Source organism: Sinohyriopsis cumingii, chromosome 1, assembly GCF_028554795.1.
Source record: "Sinohyriopsis cumingii isolate HCF-2022 chromosome 1, ASM2855479v2, whole genome shotgun sequence".
In the NCBI taxonomy this organism is placed as follows: Eukaryota; Metazoa; Mollusca; class Bivalvia; order Unionida; family Unionidae; genus Sinohyriopsis; species Sinohyriopsis cumingii.
Window position 1 is genome coordinate 5264876 of NC_142961.1, and position 14750 is coordinate 5279625.

General features: G+C 38.8%; 1 pseudogene; it reads left to right on the plus strand.

The window, feature by feature from the left end:
- Positions 1-842: 842 nt before the first annotated feature.
- LOC149806347 (nitric oxide synthase, salivary gland-like) overlaps positions 843-14750 on the plus strand; it is an 83534-nt pseudogene continuing 69626 nt past the window's right edge.

Sequence of the window (14750 nt, forward strand, 5' to 3'; positions counted from 1 at the left end):
AAACTGATTGCAAATGACCGCGAAATTAAACGGCACAAAGCACATTTGCACAGAGACTCTAGCAATGTTCAAACCAGCTAACTAAATTCTTTGAAATCAGAGATTGCTCTTAGTTGAAGCAAGAATACGACCCTCAGAATTAAAGATCTTACTGTACTTTGTGGTTATTGCAATTGGTACTATTGCCAACGTTTAGTGCCTAAAATTGTGATCGAGTTCTTTGAATGTGGCCAGATTATTGAACTACTTAGGTGTTTTCTTGTGAAATATCTTGTATACATCAGGCTCCATGTATTTAATAAACTATTAAAGGTATTGAAAACCAGTTTTAGTGCCATGTACTGTAATTTTGTCATGTTGTCAGCAGTTTATTAGAGTCAGAAATGCCTAATAAGAAGGGAACAAATACAGTTTGACAGATGAAAGCAATTGTGGAGCATGCTTAATATTAATGGAGGAATAGCGGTCGAGACGTTGCACGACGTTTAACTGTCTTGCTGCTTGCTCCATGTCTTAGATATGTGGCTGTTAATCTTTGTTTTAGTCACTATTTACTCCAAGAAGTTTCACATGGTAAACAAACAGTATCTTTTGAGTTTCTTATCATAAAATTAGGCAAAGTTTGGACGTTTTATATTGCAGATAATAAAGAATGCCTGGTATGGAGACTCGATGAAAAATAAACGTGAAGAAAAGAAACAGTATTTCTTCTTTCGTGGTGTTGTAGATTCTAATACATCGCCTAGACAATATTTAGTTTCAACTGTGGTACAATTACTATTGCACTTAATACGAATTTCCAAAACATAGTTTATTATACCGTGCCTTGTATCTTCGACGGAATGGAAAAGAGTGCCTTATCGACAGGCATTATTCAGGTGAATCTTATCAAACGCCAAAAATATGGACTGGGTTTACTGGTGCGGAGCTGTACTAAAAACTCTTTCGTGGTAGTTTCTGATTTAATTAGTGGTGGCAGTGCGGCGGAGACTGGTTTGGTACGGTCTGGAGACATACTGATCAAAGTGAACGATATAAGCCTTCAAGACAAGACATATGAAGAGGCAATCTGCATTCTCCAGTCCATCCCAGTCAATTCCCAGGTTGTTCTGCTACTTCGATGTCAAGATGGTTACACGGCTCATCTGGAAACTGGTTATGATGAGGGCGGCATGCAACCAACTGTACGAACTACAAATCCGATCAACCAGCCAGAAACGTTCATGTCAAAAATTAGGAGAACATGTTGTTCAAAAAATAATGTATTTGAAGGAAGCGAAAATAATGCCTTTGAAGTCGAGACCAACTATGCCACTGGCCATTGTTCCAGAAATGGAACTAAGACCAGAAATTGTCAGGATGAAATTAAAGTTGACATTTGCAAGAAAAAGAAAGGAGACCATTTTAACGAAGGTCCCGTAATCAATGCTTCAGATGCACATGGTAGTATTGCGTGCGATAACGGTCATGACGCTCATCGTATGGAACAATTCATGGAGTCCAAGTACAAACAGGGATATGAAAAAAATGGGAAAGAAATTCTTAGCAATGGAAGCAAACACGAAACCATTGATGAAGAAACAAGGAAAATGTTAGAATTCGGCGAAGGACATTATCCAGTTGTGTCTAAAGCTGGAAGAAGATCCTACAACTCCAGTAATATTCCCAAGAAGGTCGTGAAATTGAAAAATGTAGCCAATGAAAGATCCGTATACAGAGACACATTACATATGAAGGCTTTAGAGGTATTCTATCTTTCTCTGCCTGTCTCTCTCTCTCTCTCTCTCTCTCTCTCTCTCTCTCTCTCTCTCTCTGTATGACTCTCTGTCAGTCTCTCTCTGTCTCTCTCTGTCTCTCTCTCTGTCTCTCTGTCTGTTTGTCTTTCTGTCTGCCTGTCTGTCTGTCTGTAATTCTCTCTCTCTCTCTCTCTCTCTCTCTCTCTCTCTCTCTCTCTCTCTCTCTCTCTCGTACCGACGTTAGATATGATAAATAAACTTTACTTAGAATAAAATCTCTTTTTACTTTTCCGTGCAGACTGGAGCAGTGGGCTCAACACAATTACTTATAGGAAAAATCTCCGAGATCTATCTATCTGTCTATCTATCTATCTATCTATCTATCTATCTATCTATCTATCTATCTATCTATCTATCTGCATGATTGCATCATATGCATATATAACGATTATCTTACAAGACAACAATCTCACTGATTTTGTGTTAATCTCAAGCTGTCCGTCTGCCTCTCTGTCCATAATTCTTAATTCCACCTAAACGTCATGCAGACATTTGGCATTCTGAGTTCTGATTTAAGTATAATGCATGGTCAATTTACCTCGGTACTGTTACTTTTATTGTTGTTGTCGTCGGCGTAATTGTCAGTTTTGCTGTTTGTTCCTCTAATCGGTTTTGGACAGAACTGAATAATGGACTTTACATGTTCCTGTAATATGCTTTGCGGTAATTTTATAATAACCTGATCTTCCAACATATTTGAACCAAAGGCACGTAAAACGATTGTCATTCATGTCTATATATTTTTCGTTCTATATGTATATGTATACAATTTGGGTTAACCCTATTTTTTAAATCTTAGTTTGTATTTTAAGGATTTTACCCGTTGTTGTCTTTATCTTTATATTCCTTGCCTTTTGGGGACACCTAAATTTATTAGACATTGTACAACTAGGATTTTGCTGTTGTGCCGTTAAACGCTATACATACATGTTGTATTTAACTTTTAGAGCACAGGCTGTACCTCAGAACGGTGTGTAGGTTCCATGATTTCAGCCCCTTCAGCCCGACCCCCAGGGACATCCCGATCAAAAACCGAGCTCATCGATCAAGCCAAAGATTTTATTGACCAATATTATGCCGACATGAAAAGGTAAGACGGATTCCGGGATGAGAATATATCGGATTTTATCGGAATCGGTCAGGTTCAACAGTATGTTTCCTTGTAGTTAGCTACACTCAAGTTTAGCAAATATTTTCTCTCAGGAACGACACCTGAAGAATTTTCAGACATAAAATCACCGCAGATGCATATCTCCTACTTACATCTTATTCAATTCCGATAAACAATTTAAATTCTTAGAAACATGATATATATATATATATATATATATATATATATATATATATATATATATATATATATATATATATATATATATATATATATATATATATATATATATATATATATATATATATATAATGTGTCTGTAATCAATTGCACGTATGTATTTAATGAAATATGTTTGTTTGTTATAGTTAAATAATTCCAATAGTTTTGAATTGACTGCATTTTCTACGTTTTCATTGGTTGCAAACGGTCACGTGTTACTGATTTGGCATTTATTACACATCGATAAATTCTGCGGGATACTTTTGGTTCCATGTTTCCAGATCATGTAATGTGAAGTTGTATCTATATCAAAGGCTCACACCATAATAATAACACCAACAAGCTTCCACCCACCCACTCCTGTGATTTCGGATTGAAACTGACAAGTTACAGATTAAAATCGACCATTAAAAGTTAAAACAATGTAATTGCTCAGACCTTCCTGCACTTCAACACTCATCCATTTTGCCGAAGAAGGCATATGTCAAGCTTTAGAAGCCAATCGTAAGAAAGTTTTGCATTTCACCTCGACAACATGTTACAGCAGCGGTTATTTAAAGTTAGGGTCATATGTCAACCAAGAGATCTCACTAAACATGAAAATGGACACGATTTTCCTTTTGAAAGATCGCAGAGGCTAATGAAAGAGAACTTCGTTGGAATAAAAGTGAATGTTTTGTTGATTAAAGCTGCTGATCTGATGTTAGATAGGAAATAAATTGGAATGATACGGATTAAATGATCCTTCGGACCTTATTTACTTTGGTGAGTGGTTAGGTGAAATTTATACGTTGATAAATACCCAACCATGATCATTTAATCCGAAATTGTTATTGTTTCTCTGATATTAGGTAAACTAGTGGCACTGAGAAATTATCTCTTATAAAGTAAATGTAGACCTACTCAAAATAAAGTTTGTAGATTTTCTGTGTATGTATATATAATGTATTACAACTCTAGTACCCTACCAACTGAATTACCACAACTCCCTCCAAAATATATTTTTTTTCAAAGACACTGTTAATCATAGACGCCGATCATGCGTGTAGTTTTTATAGGCCAAGTTAGAAACTGGAAAATGGATTAAGACAGCAAAGAAAAGGATAATTCACTCATTTATGTTTTCTACTCCACGTTTCCGTCGAACCCAGAGCACTATCCATATAAAAAAGTCTTTGTATTATCAGTCTGCGTTAGTCGGAAGCGAGACAAAGCAGTGACATTTCCATCCACACTCTGTTAAAGTTTTGGTTAAAGGTGTATCTTTTCACTTGCGTAGATTTCCTAAATCAACTGACAAATTCTAATCATATTTGGCTTGAATTACTATGAAACTAAAAATCATTTTTCTACGACACGCTCTTTCACTTCATTATCCTTGAGGTCAATGCAACATTAATCGGAATCTTGCGTGTTGGTTAAATTGTAACATTTATTTAATACATCTTATACGTCTTTGTGTATTTTCTTCATGACTTGGGTAATTATTTTGAAGCTAAGGCAATATAGGACATCCAGACTTCCTTTACCTTCAAGTCAAGGTCTCAGTGAATGAAAATTTGCGCAAAGTTTCCGTTAAGGCTTTTTCATTGCATATATTGCCATTTAATGGACCATCTTCACCCATTGTGAGGCGATGCTAATTTAGCGTACGAAAAACATGATCGCTATTCGAGTCAAGGTCAGAGTAATAGAAAATGTGTGCTACGGTTTTGATTATGTTGTTTTTGTTTGCTTATATTTCCTAAACCCATTCAGAGAATTCCTTAATATCATGATTAAGCTACTATGAATTGAAGGTAACTCATTTTTTGAATCGATGTCGAGCCTCTTTGATGAAAGGTTTTGGTTCAAGTTTTCTTTAAGACACATGTTTGCTAATATTTCCCAAACCCTTTGATGGACTTCATTCATAGTTTGGATTGATCATTATGAAGCTAGAATATTTCATTTTATGTTTCTACCTTGGGGTCGATGGTCACACGTTTCTCAGAAATCCTGTGATCAAGGGCTTAACATGCAGATCGAGGCCTTCTCATAATGTGGGATAATATATATTTTAGGGAGAAATATTATTATCGACATTTTACGTTGAACAATAAATGAATATACTTGTCAAAGGTTTCGCTAAGAAAACTTGCTTTTCGCACGGATATTATATTCTAGAAAGGAGCTCCTTTGAGAATACTTGTAAATGGGAATTTCTCATTCACAGACAAAATAAAACTGCCCATCAGAAACGCTGGATGGATGTCCTCACAGCCATTGAAAACACGGGCACATACGAGCTGACAATAAATGAGCTGACTTATGGAGCAAAGACTGCATGGAGAAACGCACCTAGGTGTATCGGCCGGATTCAGTGGTCCAAGCTTCAGGTACGCAGAAGTTTCACCTACATATTACATTATATACATAAATACACGCAGGCTGTCTGACTAGTAAACAAGCTGTCTGATAGGCGAAAAGGCAGATAAGCATGATTTCTCCACTTACAAATTTAGATCCACGAGGCGTCATAGTGTTCCATTAGCATGCCCCAAAAATGGACAAATAAGAAAATGTCCTCGATAAATCACTTTATTGGAATGCTCGTACCGTCAGCTTATACACATGACAGTCTGTTATCACACCACAAAGCAATAAAAATGATGTTATGCTGCAACATCATTTTTTTCTGTATATGTTTAAAACTATAAATGCAAAACCAGCATAAAAAACAGAAAGTGATTTTGTTCATGTAGTAAAAGTAAAATAATTCAGTTAGATTATTTGAGGTCAATACGACAGTTACAGAGAAACATAACCATGCCTGCGATTGGAACTTGGGACATCTGGCAAGCACATCGACAATTCTACCAAGTGACCTAAATAATTACATGGTTAGTCTTTGTGACCTTTATTATAACAATGTTTTAGAAGCACAAAAGTTAACCATAATGACAGAAAATTTATTTGCTTTTGATTATTTAAAGAAATTGAAAAGACATTAAATATTGTCACCAATTTCAGTACAATTTGGAAGAAATTCGGAGAAGATTTGAAAATAACATATTGTGTCTTCGTGAAATAAATATTCTGGGTTTAAAATTCGGCCATTTTCGAAACTAACCGCACTAATTCAGCATCTATAGCAAACCTAGGGAAACGCCATGTAATTAAAACTTAAATAACTTTACATTTATGAATACTCATGATCAAACCTATATATATCAGTATTGGCCCGTCCTTGATGCAAGCTTCGTGTCTCAGCATTGGCCCATTCTTGATGCAAGCTTTTGTGCGGAGAAAGCAACGTCTCCCGCAAAGTTTTGTCTGATCTACATGTGTTTGAAATATGTGTTATTCATTTTGCACTTAAAGAACCATGTGCTAGTTACAGTAATGATATTCCAATGTCAAATATGTTAAATAACGGACATTCTATCAGTAAGAGATTGTCTCTATGATATTGTTCATTTACAAGTAAAATAAGATCTTGAAAGATTCCTGTTACTAAATTTACTTTACATCATCAACCGATCATATCCAATAACACCCATATATACTTTATTTTAAATTCATCAATTTATAGACTGGTTCCAATTCTTCTACATGATAAGGACCGTGCATCCATTATAAACAAAATCAGATAACAGTCAGTATTAATCTTTAAAAGGATACTCTAAACTGAATTAAATATTAGAGGTCACTGTGACCGACTTTTAAAAACCAGACGGGCTTAGTGATGCAAATTTGTATCGGTAAGATTCTTAAGTGATTGATTTAGATGGAATTATGTGATATTGTGTACTGGTGCAAGAGATAAAATCACCATATTAACAGTAACATAATTAATAACTACGTTGAGACTTACTTTAATTAACATAAAGTCATTCTTTAAAAGTATATCACTTAAATACTTTTAAAAGTCAATCGATCGACTAGTTTCCATTTTCATTAGTTGGGCATTGAGTTCCAGAGCTAAGCTATCTGTATGAAGTCTTTTATATTTTCTGAAAATTTCAAAACAAAATACTTAGATAAATTAAAAAATTTCATTTATTTCTTTGTTTGCTTGTTCTTTCTGCTTCATATGTGTACTCAAATTGATATCGTTCATTGTAGTATTTAAATGATGTGCCTGGTGAAGCCTCTTTTTCAGATACTAGTATATCCAGAAAATACAAGGAGACTCCATATGAAGGACACTGTTTGTCAATATACACCGCTTCTTTATTTACTTACTTTTCACACCTTAAGATAAAGGACACTTTCTATAAACGGAAAATGCTGTGATCCATGTTGTTTCTTTTAGCGATATATTTCTCAGTGTTTTCTATAGACATGTTTCACTCTAGTGTATTCTATGGACAAGCTTAGCCGCGTACAAGCATCTAACCACGAGAACGTCTTTGGCTTTTTCAGGTATTCGATGCTCGTCATATCACCACAGCGAGAGGCATGTTTGAAGCTATATGTAAACATATCAAGTATGGAACGAACAATGGAAATATAAGGTGCAGGAATATTTTTTTAAAAAATCATTACGTAAGCTTCAGCTGAAATTGTAAATTCCACACACAATTAAAAGTTGCAAGTTTGGGTCGCTATCTATTTGAATAAATTTCTTGCCTGTTAATGGCGAGATAGTGGCATTACTTTATGATGGCAACCACAATAGTCGATGCTTAGGCCCTGTCTTAACTTTTCTAACTCGCTCATTTTCATCATTATGTGATGTATTCCATTGAAACTTTGGGATAATATTTTACATTGAAACTTTGGGATAATATTTTACATTGAAACTTTGGGATAATATTTTACATTGTGTGTAAAATGTGTACCATGCTATGGTGAAATTTTTCTTCACCCGTGTATTCGTTTATGCAGAAATGTGATTCATTATAACGTCTACAAATTGTACATCATCACTGCACACCGAAAATCACAGTTTGCATGCAGTGACCTCATTTTGATATGAGCATTTTAATTAGACATATATTGACTTTAAGTGATGCTAAGACTAGGTAAGTTCACAGTTGGCGGCCCACAGTACCGTGAATATAACTCTGTACTCTTTCCTCAGCATCCATTTGCTGGCCCACAACAACATTTATTAAACTGCAGGTACGATTATGCTGCGTAAGGAAGTTCTGTCCACAATTGGTGACACAACTGTGTGTGTGTAAGTGTGTGTGTGTGTTTGTCTGTCTGTCTGTGTGTGTGTGTATGTCCTCGTCCATACACAATTAGATATCTATGGCAATATCGGACCTTGTATTAATGCTCGATCCAGCAACTACAAGCCTTCTATGCCACTCTCTTGGCATGCCTGAACATAATTGAATAAATTGGTATAAGACTTAAGTGGTATACCTTTAATTGCCTCATTAACAGTCATTCAATCGCTCGCTGTTCGGTCATACGTAGCAACAGCAAAGTGTTTTAGTGCTGGCAGTACTGGTATTTCTGCCATTAATCAGTTGTTTGATCACCACCCGTAAAGGTAATACAATTATGTGATTTTGAGATCAGCATATATATATATATATATATATATATATATATATATATATATATATATATATATATATATATATAGTGAAGGGGGATAGATTAGCGTCAATGGGGATTAGCATTACAGACCCCCCTGGGACAGATTAGCGTCAATGGAAATTTAACATGGAGAAAAATCGTGGGACAGATTAGCGTCAAGGGAAATTAACATGAGAATAGGGGACTGTATAGCGTCAAAGGAATTTAAACAGGGTGGGACTTTATAGCGTCAAGGGAAATTGAACATGGGATTTTTTTATATTTTTTTTTAAAAAATAAAAAATAAAAAAGAGGTAGGCAATTGAAAAGTCATTCTCTTTTCGAGAAATATGGCTGGCCCTGAAAAGGGCCTTTGGGTTTATGTTAATGTATTCATTAACGTAAAGGGCACCGCATTGGTCTTCTTCTTGTCCTTAGGCTGCGTCTTACTGTTGGTCCGTAAATCAGCACTCTTTTCAGGCATCCTTGTCTTTCAACGTAGATCCTACGTATCCACAGGCTAGTGTTTGTCCTGTGGACAACGGTCCACTTGGATCGGACATACATGAGCATGTCCGGCCTAAACATCATGGAAGACACAAGGGTGGATGACTCAGCTGTGGTCCACATCTTGAAGCGAGGAGAACAGGTGAATCAATGCAGTGAACTGCGCTTATTTATAGGTAGAGGAAGGATTGAAACGGATTGAGTTCATTCACCAATCCGAACACGCGTTACAAAATTCAGTCAGCTCGCATCCAATCCGAAGAGAGCAGTCTGTGACGTCACGTGGTCTATATAGATTCGCTAGCGCTTGTGTGCAGTCAATCTATGCGACAGTGATTCAACATGACGGAAACTCAGAAAACGATCCATTGGGGTGCACCAACAGGGGAGACCGCCCAAGGGAACCCGGACTTACTTTCAGAAGAGGTGAATTGGGATTTTGTGGATTTTCTCTCCTCGCAAGAATTTGTTCCGGAACCTTCGTTACCTTCTTCATTACCGCAAGTGGAGAATTTTAGACAGAGACAGAAAGAAGAATTGGAGAAATTTATACAACGACAAAAGGAAGCGGAACAAGCTTTTCTCCTACAGCAACAGCAGCAAGAAGAAGAGGTAAGAAAAAAACAACAGCAAGAAGAAGTAGCAGCAAAGAAACAAGAGGGTGAAAATCAAACGGTCACGGTATTGTTGGACATTTTAGCGGAGTTAAGAAGTCTGAAACAAATGTATCAGACTTCTTTATCACGACCGAAGAGAATACGACCTTCCCGAGCTAAACACGTCAACCCTGTGACTAAGCCTACCGTACCACCCTTAGTGATTTCAACCCAATCATCATCATTACGCAGTCCAGAAGTAGGCCTTGGCCGTGGCAAAGGCTTAAGGCAGTTAAAGTTGATTGCTTAAACTCACCCCTTCACCATGAAGAAAAAAGGCCCTTTTCAGGGCCACCCACATTTCTCGAAAAGAGATAGCCTTTCAATTTGCCAATAACTAAAAAAAAATATTAAACAGCCCATTTTACCCTTATAGTACGTTTTTGTGTATGAGTGCGTGAGTGTACGTTCTTATTTTAAAATCAAAACTCAAAGACACTTACCTTATATCATTAATTTATTCTTTTATAAATAGTTACAATCCAATTCACAATTCATAACACAACACTTTAATTAAAAGTTCATTGACTTCTTCTGTCTCCTTGTTTAGTCTCTCTGTTTTTTTTAAATTTCTTCACCGTCACACTCTTTTCCTCTTCTTCTTCTTCCTCCTCGCTTTCTTCCCTTCTTCTTTTCTTCTCCTGTTTCTTTTTCTTCACCTGTCTGCTTTCTTCCTCTGAAAAATTCCTCTCTTCTTCCGAAGAATCCCTTTCTTCTGAAGAATCCCTCCTTTCTTCTGACTCCTCTTGTTTCTTTTTTGGGCAATCTGGAGACCAATGTCCTTTTTCTTTACAATAATAACAGGTATCTTGACTTTTGTCTTTTTTAGCCCCTGTGTTTGTTCTTTTTTGACGGTCTGGACACTCTGAAGAAAAATGCCCTTTCTTCTGACAGATATAGCAAGTATCTTGACTTTTATCTCTAAAGGAAGGAGAGTAGTCCGTAGGCTGGTCTGAAGAGAATTTTCTAATGGCCCCTCGCAAAGCTCTGACGAAACGTTCGATTTGGTTAGCCTCTTCCATCGTTGTGCTCGGCTTGAGAGTGAAATGAATAGTGAAAGAACAAGACACACACCCTTTTATATACGCTAGTCTGCCATGACTATAAATTAGTCTATGGTGTTTGAACTTGAGTCATTTGACGTTTTTCACTCAAGATGAAACCATCCTATTCATTTGAGAAGAAAGAAGAAGAAAGTAAGAGGCAGAAACGTGATCTATCGCCTCGTACCAGGGCTGAAATCTTGGCACAAATTCATGCCAGTGATTTTGAAGAGGACATGAGTGAACCAGAATTTGAAACCTCTAAACCAAGTTCACCACCCTTAGTCAACCCTGAAAAATGCTATTCCATTCGAGAATGGCACACGTATGTTCAGGAAAGAAAAAATGTCACATTTGTCACCACATCGTGGACTTGGAACACGAATGCTACGTGCAAAAATACCAACCCCCACCAGAGAAAGAGGACGGTCACAAGAAGAAAGGCAATTTCATCTTTTTCGATTTCAAATGCATGCAAGAAACCGGCATTCACATTCCTAATTTCTGCGTGGCTCATCGAGCGTGCGAGAAGTGCATTCAAGAACCTATCTTCAGTCATTGCCCTCACTGCAGCAAGATTCCTGGAGGGCGTGAAAAAATCTTTCGGGGACCGAACACGTTAGCCGATTTTGCACAATGGGTTTTAGACCCCATCGACAAGACGTGGAGCCAAGAGGACATCGAACGTTACGGAGATTGTCATCGTCATGCCACGGTGATGGCTCACAATTTCTCCGGATACGATGGACAGTTTCTTTTGAGGTACTATACGGAACAAGGCACCGAGCGTCCTAAAGTGACTTTGAACGGAGCCAAATTCATTTTCATGCAAGTGGGACAAGTACAGTTTAAAGATTCGATGAGCTACTTGGCCATGCCTTTGAGTCGAACGCCTAAAACGTTTGGAATGACAGAAATGGCTAAAGGGTACTTTCCACACTTTTTCAATACGGAAGCCAATCAACACGCCGTTCTACCCCATTTACCTGAGGCTCACTATTACGACCCCGACAACATGCGTACCGAACAACGAGAAGCTTTCTACGCTTGGTACCAGGCTCACGCCTCGGACCCTTTCGACTTTCAGGAAGAAATGCTAAAGTATTGTCGTTCCGACGTGGACATTTTACGGCGTTGCTGTGGAAAATTTCGAGAACTGTTTATCGAACACGGAGGGGTCGATCCTTTGAAAGAAGCTTGCACCATTGCCAAAGCGTGTTCCTTAGTGTATTGACAACGATTCATGCCTGAAAACACCGTGGCTGTCATCAGTCCTCAAACGACCCACTTTGTCAAGCGTCAATACTCGGTCAAAGCCCTATGCTGGTTACATTACTTGTGCGACAAGGAAGACAAGTGGATTCAGCATGCTCGCAACGGAGGGGCGAAAAGACCATCGGAACGTATTCGGTCGATGGCTGGGACTTAGAAAACCCCAAGATCGTGTACGAGTTTAACGGTTGCTTATTTCAGGGATGTCCCGTCTGTTACCCTGACCGTGGCACTAAAAATCAGTTTTTGCAATGAACCATGGAAGACTTGTACCAGGACACTTGTCAGCGACGCCTAAAGTTAGAACAGCAAGGATACCAAGTGGTGGAAATGTGGGAACACGAGTACGATCACCGTATGAAAACCGATCCCGAGTTTAAACGTCTCGTGGAAAGTTACCAGTTCATGGACCCGCTGAACCCGAGGGATAGTTTGTACGGAGGAAGGACCAATGCCACCTGTTTGCTGTACCAAGCCGACGAAGAGAAAGGAGAAGAAATCAAATACTTGGACGTGTGTTCGCTATATCCCTACGTGTGCAAATATTGTCGCTTTCCTGTAGGGCACCCGCAATTGCTGACGGAACACATCGACCTGAAAAACATTCGACAATATGAAGGCTTGATCAAGTGCAAAGTTTTGTCTCCCACGAACCTATACCATCCCGTTTTACCTCACCATTGTCAAGGCAAACTGATGTTTCCCTTGTGCCGTACTTGTGCCGAAACGTGCAACCAAGACCAACCTTGCCATCACACCCAAGAAGAACGGGCCTTGACGGGAACCTGGGTCAGCGTAGAATTGTTCAAAGCTCTGGACATGGGATACCAACTGTTAGAAGTGTACGAAATTTGCCACTTTCCCAAGACACAACAATACCACAAGGGTGATCCCAGTCAGAAAGGCATTTTCGCAGACTACTTGGATGCCTTTTTGAAACTGAAGCAAGAAGCCAGCGGCTATCCTTCCTGGTGTCACACTCCCGAAGACCAAATACAATTCAAAGAGAAATACTATGAACAAGAAGGCATCTCTTTAGACCACATCGAAAAAAACGAAGGCAGGCAATCGTTTGCCAAAGTGATGTTAAATTGCTTGTGGGGTAAAATGGCACAACGACCGTGTTTACCCAAGACGGAATATTTGACAGAACCTTCCCGCTACTTCCAGATGATTCACGACAAAACCAAATACATGAAACACGTGGACGTCGTTCGAGAGAATTTAATCTTGATCAATTACGAAGAAGATCTGGACTTTGTACAAGACGACCCTTTTGGAAATGTCATCATTGCGGCTTACGTGACAGCTCATGCTCGCTTAAAATTGTACGAAGCTTTAGAACTGTTAAGGGAACGCGTTCTGTACTTTGACACGGACAGTTGCATTTACATCCATCACCCGAGTCAACAGCACCCTAACATCGAAGGAGACCGTTTAGGAGCCTGGACAGACGAGCATCCCGACGACAAGATTCTAAGTTTCGTCAGTGGTGGTCCCAAAAATTACGGCTACGAATACCGGGACAAACAAGGAGAAGTGCACACGACGTGCAAAGTGAAAGGACTGACTCTAAATTATCGTACCAGTCGAGTGGTCAACTTTGGGGTATTGAAAGAAGCCTTGCAATCGGGAGAGGATGGAAACTTTAAAGTGACCACCTATCAACCGAACAAGATCGTACGTTTACCCACTCACCACATCGTCAGTCGGCCCTTGGAAAAAGTCTATCAAATCGTGTACCAGAAGCGAGTGCGACTTCCCAATCATTTCACCTTACCGTATGGACACGTTGTATAAAACATTGGTTGTAAGAGGATAGTTACCCCACCAGAAAGATGACTTCGCCACAGCAAGAATCGAGTAAGAAACCCGATGAGAACTCCAAGTTCAAACCCTACCATTTTCCAGTCTTCTTACCTGACTATTGTGATTGTGCCCGTCGATTGGACACGTTTCAGAAATGGCCTACGGATAGGGAAGGATTACCTTCTTCGCATGTTTTAGCTAGAACAGGATTTGTCTACTTGGGACCTGAGTCCGGATTGAGATACGAGGTACAGTGTTTCGCTTGCGGACTGAAGTTACGAATGGATCTATGTATCTATAAAGATTCAGCTATTCTGGAACATACTCGATGGCCTCCGCACTGCCCTTACCTTTCTATGGCCTTTCCACCCATCACACTACGGTACAATGTTGACGGTACCTTAGAGACGGTACCTTCCAGAACAGGACATAAAAAACGTAAAAAAGGAAAGATGTACAAGCTGGAGACTGCATTGCGACTAGTATAAAAAGGGGGCTATGGTCAAGATCGATAGTTCATTGTGACTACCAAGACCGAGTGAACAAGATGAATACTTTCAGAGAAACACAGAACAAGTTGTTTAGAAAGGCACAATTCAAGTGTGAGGCTTCGGAAGTGGAATGCGATTGTGAGCCTTGCGATGGGTACGATGCTGTACCTTGTGACCTTAGCGATGCCGTAAAGCATCATGGGAACTTTAGTGTCACTACCCCTATCATGGAAAGTGATGCTGTGCGTGTCAAACCTGAGGGATGCGAAAGTGATGCCGGTCGTCCTCTTGGACATTTTACTGGGCTTCGTTTTAAAGGGGAATGT